This window comes from Chiloscyllium plagiosum, chromosome 3 (assembly GCF_004010195.1).
Source record: "Chiloscyllium plagiosum isolate BGI_BamShark_2017 chromosome 3, ASM401019v2, whole genome shotgun sequence".
Taxonomy (NCBI): Eukaryota; Metazoa; Chordata; class Chondrichthyes; order Orectolobiformes; family Hemiscylliidae; genus Chiloscyllium; species Chiloscyllium plagiosum.
The window spans coordinates 1599997-1607974 of record NC_057712.1 but is presented as its reverse complement, the minus strand read 5'-3'; the positions used below and the strand labels follow the sequence as shown (position 1 = coordinate 1607974).

General features: G+C 40.6%; 1 long non-coding RNA gene across 1 annotated transcript in view; it reads right to left on the bottom strand.

Annotated features, from left to right (window-relative positions):
• The window catches only part of LOC122540387, a 102181-nt gene extending 95751 nt beyond the window's left edge, over positions 1–6430 (bottom strand). Inside the window, exon 1 of the long non-coding RNA XR_006309274.1 lies at positions 6204–6430. This is a non-coding gene — a long non-coding RNA (uncharacterized LOC122540387). The remainder of the gene's footprint in view (positions 1–6203) is intronic.
• Between the last annotated feature and the right edge of the window lie 1548 nt (positions 6431–7978).

Below are 7978 nucleotides of genomic sequence, written 5' to 3'. Positions count from 1 at the left end.
GGGGGTTGGGGAGAAGGGGGGGGGGGCGGAGACGAGGGAATGGATTTACTGCAGCCGATGAAGAATATAATCTGCTTTTGAAGAGACCGTTGCAGTGATTTACTCAAAGGATCCCTGGAATCAGAAGATTACATTACAGGGATTGTATTTTTTAATATTTAAAAGATGAGGTTGCCTTGATCAAAATTTTTATGACAAAACTGTTCAAGTAATTAAGCATTATTTCTGCTCTAGATTTGGGAGTTATGCTAGGAAGTCAGAGTCAGGTGGGCAGTTGTGCAATTGAGGAACACATCTCCACACAATGGCTGGTAGCTGGATGGAACTCTTTCAAATATATTGATACTCAGTCAATTCAGTTTAAAATCAGACTTTCATCAATAAAAACCATAAAAAGGATTAGGATCTAAGACACAGAGTTAGGTTACAGAATGGCTGAATAAGCTTGAAGATCCAAATAGCCCAGTCCTGGTCCAATACTTGGTCTCCATCACCGCTGAAACATACAAATATGGAGCAAGCAGCATTTTCACTAAATCAAAGATTTAGTTTCAGTTCAGCAATTTTGAGTATTTTACTCTTGGTCATCGACCTTACTGACCTTGATGCAATAAAGTCCCCATAAAGTCCTTCAACATGAGCCATTACACAGTATCAATGAGGGAGTTCCATCATAAATAAATAATCCACTTCAAATAAAATACTGGTTTAAAATACATTTAGATGAGTTGATGAGTAACGACTAACATTTGTGCTACAAACTCCATCACGAAGCATTTATGTAAATTACTATCCATATAATTATAAATTAGAGCTGATTCAGACAATTACTAGCTAAGCTGTGCACACCAATGACATCTTGGATCCAGTTTCCCAGACTCAGATAAAATTATCTAATCTCAGCCTTCAACATGAAACACAAAGTTTCTGGTAGCAAATCCTTTACATTTCACTTAAATGCCACCTTCCCACTCCCATTACTGATGCACTACAATGCAGATGTAACGTAGCAATGGCCCCCATCTTGGCCAAATGAAATAATGTTGCAGCTTATAAAACGTAAGAATATATCAAAGTGCAGGAGTAGGTCATATTAGTTCTTGAACCTGCTCACCATTAAATTACGTCGTCATATATCCTAAAAATCAGCTTAATCTGTCTGCCCACTCTCCATATTCCTTTATTTCTTTACTGCATAAACTAACTACCAAAGTCAGCCTTCAAATGCTTAATGACTGAACATCCAGAATCCATTGGGAGTAGACAACTCCCAAGATTTATCATGCTCTATGTGAAGACATATTTATTCATCTGAGTCCTAAATGATTGATTTCTTAGACAAAACTTTATAGCTCCCAGTGAAGACCCTTCAGTCATGAGGCAAAGCCTTTTCATAGACCCTTTTGAGTCCTTGCAAAATGTTACATGTTCCAAAAAGACCACCTCTTATTCATCCAACTTCCAGACAGTATAATTCCTTGCAATCCAATATTTTTTGGATAGGCCAGCCTCTCACTCCAGGAATTAATCAAGTGAACCTTTGTTATATATTCTCAAAAGGAAATAGATCTGTCTTTAGTACTGAGGCCAAAGGACATAGACAGCAATGATCCTGGCACACAATTGCAGCAAGACGCTCGAATTTCAATTCCCCTTGCAATAAATGCAAAAATGACATTTACTCCCCTCACTCCTTACTGTGATTGTTTCTTGCACAAAGTTACCAGGCAAAGATATTCAATTCCCTCTAAACATTGTCATAAGTGGGTAGTGACAGCATTATATACTTTGTGAGGAAAGTGGATCTGCCTTTAAAATGGATACAAGCAGTTGAACAAAACGGCTTCTAGACTACCATTGTGGATTCAACTGGAGCGGGAATCAGGCTCAACTCTCTCAACAAGAAAGCCTTTGGAAAGTTAATGAACATTGTCAAGGGTGAACAGAAACCTCAAAGATAACGGCTTCTCTGAAGATGTGAGCAACTCTTCCTATCTCACCAACACTAGCAGGATGCTAATATGAATGGAAATCAGCTAACACAATGGAAAATGTAATTATTTTGCCTAAACAACAGCAGTGAGTCTGTGCTCCAGACCTGAGCTCACCCAATCACTAAGAGAGAGTTTGGACTAGCAACTTAAGTTTTTGAAATGTCTCAAAGTCTGCAAACTGCTATTTTAAGAAGAATTATCCAGACACATACAGGAAGTGCCTGCTGTAATGTGTTGCACCGTGGCTCAGTGGTTAGCACTGCTGCCTCACAGCACCAGGTACCAGGGTTCAATTCCACCTTCAGGCAACCATCTGTATGGGGTTTGCACATTCTCCCCATGTCTACGTGGGTTTCCTCCAGTTTCCTCTCACAGTCCAAAGATGTGCAGGTTAGGTGGATTGGCCACAGGAATTGCAGGGATAAGGTAGGGTGTTTCTGGGTGGTATGCTGTTCAGAGAGCCAATGTGGACTCAATGGGTTGAATGGCCTGCTTCCACATTGTAGGTATCTTGAGAAACAAAGCTAATTAGCAACAGTTCCAACCAGTAGACCTTTCATCCACTCACAGGACATGTTCTACTCAACCCACTTGTGCAAACAACTTCCAACTAATCGTTTAGAAAAGTCAGCACAGCTGTGAAATCTGACTTCACCTTGGAAAGAGAATCCTCAAGCAAGTCATAGAATCCTACAATACAGCAGAGGCCCTTTGGCCCATCAAGTCTGTATTGTCAAAAAAAATCTACTTCCTATGTTAGTCCCACTTACCTTTAGTAAGCCCATAGGCCTGAATGTAATGACTATTCAAATGCTCAGATGAGTACTATTTTAAAGTTTCATGACAAGCGCAGAAATGGATCTTGCTTCTGTCTTTACATGTCACTTATCTTGTTTTAAATCTTTGTACTTCCATTTTCATCAATAATTTAAATTGTTTTTTGCTTAAATAACTTCCAGCAACAGTTGTGTGATAAACTGATTTTATTTCTTGGGTAAAGCATTATGTCATGCTGCTGATTATTTTTAACGCAAAACACTCAAAAACCATGTAGAAATTTTGTCTCTATGTTGTTAAATTCCATTCAACTCAGGTCTAGTGTGTGTTTGTGACAACATCCACATTTTATAGTTTCACACCATTTTAAAAATATTCTGTTTTTCTATTTATCAAAATAACTAACAAATAATTATCAAAGTAATAGGCGCAAATTCACACCTCATACTCCATCTGCCTGCACACTCATCTAAATTATCAATATTCCTTTACTATTTACTTGTGGTCACACAATTCACTTTTCCACTGAGCTTTATTCAGTTCACTATCTTTAGATATATTTCACTCAGTTCCTTCATCCAGGTCTATTCACATATACTCTAAACAGCAGAGGGCCTTCCATTGGTCATTGTGAAATCCCATGAGTAACAGCCTGTCAACCAACTTCGTTTAAATGTACACAGCTTGGTTTTATTGCCATTCCAGCCCTCGAAGTACTGGAGGATGATTGTTCCATCAAGCTAATGATGTCAATATTGGTGAGAACCTTGGTTTAAAATTTAAGATGTATGTTGTTCAGGTGTGTGCCTTCTGCATTTTTACAGGTGCCTCACAACTTTGGGTCATATTATCCTAATGGAGGCCAGCTCTGTCTATTTACACAGTGACTGGGAGTCACCTGCTCTCAGTCACATGAAAACAAGCAGATCATTACTCACCAACAAATACTCTCAGTTTCAAACGAAGAGTACACATCACATACAAACTCAGCTTCATTGCAAGAAAATTAGCCAGTCACGTGTCAACCTAAAAACAAACAAAGCCTAGCACCTTGCCTTCCGGATACTGTAAATTTTCGTGACAGTGCCTTCACAGTTACGTTTTGCAAATGAGTTTCCAGCTTCAATTGACATTGGTATATTTCATAAAGAATTAGTGATCTGAATTCTTGGACTCAACTCTCCCATTATGAAAGATCCAAACTGAAAATACCAAATGCTCAGCTAAACACTGAGGTAGAGATGAAAGGTATATTGTATAGACTACAGAAAGAAAAAGGGAGACACCGCTGTCTACATCAACAGAGCTGAGGTGAGAGGGTCGAGAGTGTCAGATTCCTGGGAGTGATAACCAACAACCTGTCCTTAACCACCCATGTAGATGAAATGCTCAAGAAGGCACAACAATGCCTCTTCCTCAGGAGGCTCGGGAAATTCAGCATCCTCACCGACTTTTATAGATGCACCATGGAAAGCATTTTGTCTGGGTGCATAACAGTCTGGTTCAACAACTGCTCTGTTCAGGACCTGTAAAAAACTATAGAGAGTTGTGAACGCAGCCCAGTCCATCACGCAAGCCAACCTTCTATACTTCTCGCTGCTGCATAAAAATAGCCATCATTAGAGACCCCTCCCAGTCTAGTTACAATCCCTTCCAACATCTTCTATCAGACAGAAGATACAAAAGCTTAAACACACAAGCCAACAGATTCAAGAACAGCCTCTTCCCCACTGAATGGACCTCTCAAATTTCAAATCCAATGTTCACCTTGCTTTTATGCACCTCCAGTGCTGCTATAACCCTATGTGCCTTGCTCTGTTCAATCACCCTATGATCTGAATGCCCTTCTATGTTACCATCAACCAGTACTGCATGCAAAACAAAACTTTTCACTAATAGTTAGGTACATGTGGCTACAATCAAATCAAATCAAGGGATGGAAAGCAGCAAATTCTAACAATGTGGCTTAGACAAGGCTTACATAAAGCACAAATGTACCATGGAAGCATTTTACACATTGAAACAACGAATTTTACATTCATTGTTTCAATTTATAAGATGGAGTGTGCCACCCAAAAATGGAAGGAGCTGCATCTGAAATACCTGATGCAAGAAACGTTTTTTATTAAAAACATTTTTAAAATGCTGCTATACATCAGAGATGGAGTAGCAACATAAAAGTAATGTGAAATAAAGGCTGAAATCAATGGTCAGTACATTGGCCTTTTAATTCAGCCACTTTTAATTAGCAAACCACTAAAACCAGCAGGAAGTATTGTACCGTACATGCTGTCATTACCCAAGAACCTGGTGCTACACAAGACAGAGCTTCCTTTTTAAAAAGACAAGGGTTACTCTTGCTGGATTAGCCCCAAAAAAAATGCAGCTCCAGCCAATGTTTCCCTTTATCAGTCAGGAATTTTGGAAACCAAGTCTACACAAGATAGTTTCAGAGAACACTGAGAAAGTGGAATCGCTGGCTTTCCAATATATACAACCGTGTTTTTGGCATCATTTCTGTAATCATTTCCCTAGTAGGCGGGCCTAGAATGTGGAAAAAAGGATGTCCAATGTTTGGATAAGCATGTTACTGTATCACTGCTGCACTGACAGCCAGTCTCTCACTGGCCAGCCAGAGCAATTGGTTTAATGTTTTAAAAAGGGGACACTTTCAGTGTTAGAAGGGAAGAACACAATGATGGCCAGTAGGAATAAAACCCGTTTAATTTTCCTGCTGTAAATCCAACAGATCACAAAGCACACCAGCCCGCACCCAGAGGGTCACCATAGCTGGAGAGAGAATGCTCAACAGCAAAAATCAAACACTATTAATTCCGGCACAATTACAGGGACAATAACAAGGCAGCCTTGATGTTTCTCATCCCGGGAATCTACCCTAACCTCCGCAGTTCAATGCAGAGTTTAAGACGTTAACTTGGCAGCAAATGCTCTGTCCACACAATACCCTGGTTCTCTCAGTACCCCACACTCCCGTTACCGACCCACTCCAAAAACCATCAGCTGTATTTTCAAACGGATGGAAATCGGTCGGTGAGAACATGAGGAGCCCCCACACGCTCCCGGAGCTCGGAGCTGGTTCCACTCTGGGAACAGGGGCTCGCTATCCCGGACACTGGCTGGGCTTTCTTACCCAGGGCAGGGACTGGTCGGAAATCTTCAAGGACACGCTCCTCGGCCGCGAAACTGCACAAAGTCAGCAATGGGGAGGCTCCATCGGATCTGTCTGTGTTGCAAGTTGGCTGCAGGGGTGTGTGTGGGGGTGGGGGGGGGTTGGGGTGTGTGTGTGTGTGTAATATACAATCCTGAGGGGATACCCGCCACCCTGTGGATGGTATTGTATGGGAGTGTGCCCCAGGCTGTGTCTAAGCTGCTCCCCACACCCATGGGGATGTGAATGGTGCTGTAACTGACCTGCACAGTAACAAGAGTTCCTGCTCCTCATTCCACGCTCAGATCACTGCACCGACCGCCAGGTTGCTGCTGCTGCTGCTGCCTGCCCACAATCTCCCTCTGCCTCTCTACTTCATTCCTCCAACAGTTAACACCATATCTGTGTGACGCTGCTTCACCAATCAGCAGCTCCCAGTGAACTGGCTAGTGTTTCAGAGAGACAGCCATGAGCCTGTCGAGCTCAGAGCTGGGGAGTGCGTCATGCAGCTACTGGGCTGAGCTAACAGCCTCTGTCAAATAACAGCAATGAGGTTCCTGCCACTCACATCAGGCGTACAGCAGGCACGTTCAAAGATGCTGGGGGAGAAAGAAGGAGGAAGCAATTACTTCCTCCCTTTCTCTTTAAAAAAATACACCAGATAGTTTCGAGCTAGCCAAAAACTGACTTATTGTTCAAGCTTCACCAAACACTGCCCCTTATTCTGGTGAAAATGCAGCAAGATTTCTCCTGAAACGGCATTACCTCACATTCTGTCCACTCACATTCATCTAAAAAATACGTTCATAAATGAAATGGCAGCTTTCAGTTACATACAAAGGGACAAAAGCAGAAAATGCTTGATTCTGATTCAGGCCACATAAGATGATTACAGTTCCGGGATTAAATGTGAAGATATAATGAAATATAGTTTTAATTCCAACATTTATCTAAATTAAACAAATGTTTTCCCTCAGTTCAAAGTGATCTTTAATAAGTTTTAAAACTAGACTAATTCAGATTCTACCAAAATTCTTAATATAATCAGAAACAAAAAAAAAATAATTGAGGTATATGTCTGATAAGTGAACAATCTACAAGCAATTTGACAAAATGAACACGTTTAAAAATCACTGATGCAGGATTCAGCAATTTTACTAACAGAGAAACGTCTTTCTAAAATGTACAGTCTTCAACTGAGCATTGCACAATGCAGCTTTCACAACCTCAGTGTACCCCAAATCAATGAAGTATTTTTGTAATGTAGTCACTATTCACAAAATAGCTCTGATAATGTGCTCAAGTCTCTAGAATGAGAACTCCGAGGCTTATGGTCCCGAAGACATCCTCTCAGCATGAACAAAAAGCAAATCTGCAAACTCTCACTGAGAAAATACCCACGTAAATAAATGGAATAACACATACGCCCATTTTCAGGAGGGATGAAAATTTGGACAAATTCTAGTTGGAAGTTAAGCATGAAGTACCAGAAGAAATTCATTTTGTAACGAGTTTTGACAACACGAACTGATTTCACAGTGCTCCAGAGGCTCTGTGATTTTTGACAGGAGAGAATCTAAATCCTGATAGGGAAGCTGTCCATCATACCTGCATTATGTAAGGACAAAACTACTTTATTGTAGATGTGGTGCATGAAGGCATCAATTTTGTGGTTTTCCTCTCAACAAACAATAATCCTTAAATCCAGAACAAACTGAAAACACTGCACAGTATTGTGTACTGCTAGCTCATAAATCCTTTCAGTAATTTAATGATAGGCACCAACCACATGAACTCTCAAATACATGAAAATATTGCCTTGTTTTTAACATTATCTTTGTTATTTCTGGCTGTCATGACAGTAGGTAATTGTAGGAAACAAAATCAAATCTGGAGCTCAAGAATGGAAAGATGATCTCATGAAGCTAACCTTGATTTTTAAAAAGGCATAGAGTCATAGAGATGTGCAGCACGGAAACAGACCCTTCAGTCCAACTTGTCCATGCTGACCAGATATCCCAACCCAATCTAGTCCCAT